This window comes from Propithecus coquereli, unplaced genomic scaffold, assembly GCF_000956105.1.
Source record: "Propithecus coquereli isolate 6110/MARCELLA unplaced genomic scaffold, Pcoq_1.0 Scaffold479, whole genome shotgun sequence".
In the NCBI taxonomy this organism is placed as follows: Eukaryota; Metazoa; Chordata; class Mammalia; order Primates; family Indriidae; genus Propithecus; species Propithecus coquereli.
In genome coordinates, this window is record NW_012150607.1 from 457,862 (window position 1) to 458,203 (window position 342).

At 36.8% G+C, this 342-nt stretch overlaps 1 pseudogene; it reads left to right on the plus strand.

Moving 5' to 3' along the window:
- Nucleotides 1-342, plus strand: part of LOC105819300 — a 73,793-nt pseudogene that overhangs the window by 52,229 nt on the left and 21,222 nt on the right.

The window sequence follows — 342 nt, forward strand, 5'->3', positions numbered from 1 at the left end:
GTTTTCTGCATCTATTGAGATGATCATATGCTCTTTCTTTTTGCTTCTATGTATATGGTGAATTACATTCATAGATTTGCGTATGTTGAACTATCCCTGCGTCTCTGGGATGAAGCCCGCTTGGTGTTGATGGATTATTTTCTTGATAAGCACCTAGATTCGGTTTGTTAGGATTTTGCTGAGAATTTTGCATCTATATTCATAAGGGATATTCATCTGTAGTTTTCTTTTTCTGTTGCGTCCTTTCCTGGTTTTGGTATCAGGGTTATGTTAGCTTCATAAAATGTGTTGGGGAGGATTCCATCCTTCTCAATGTTGTGGAATAATTTCTGCAAAAATCCT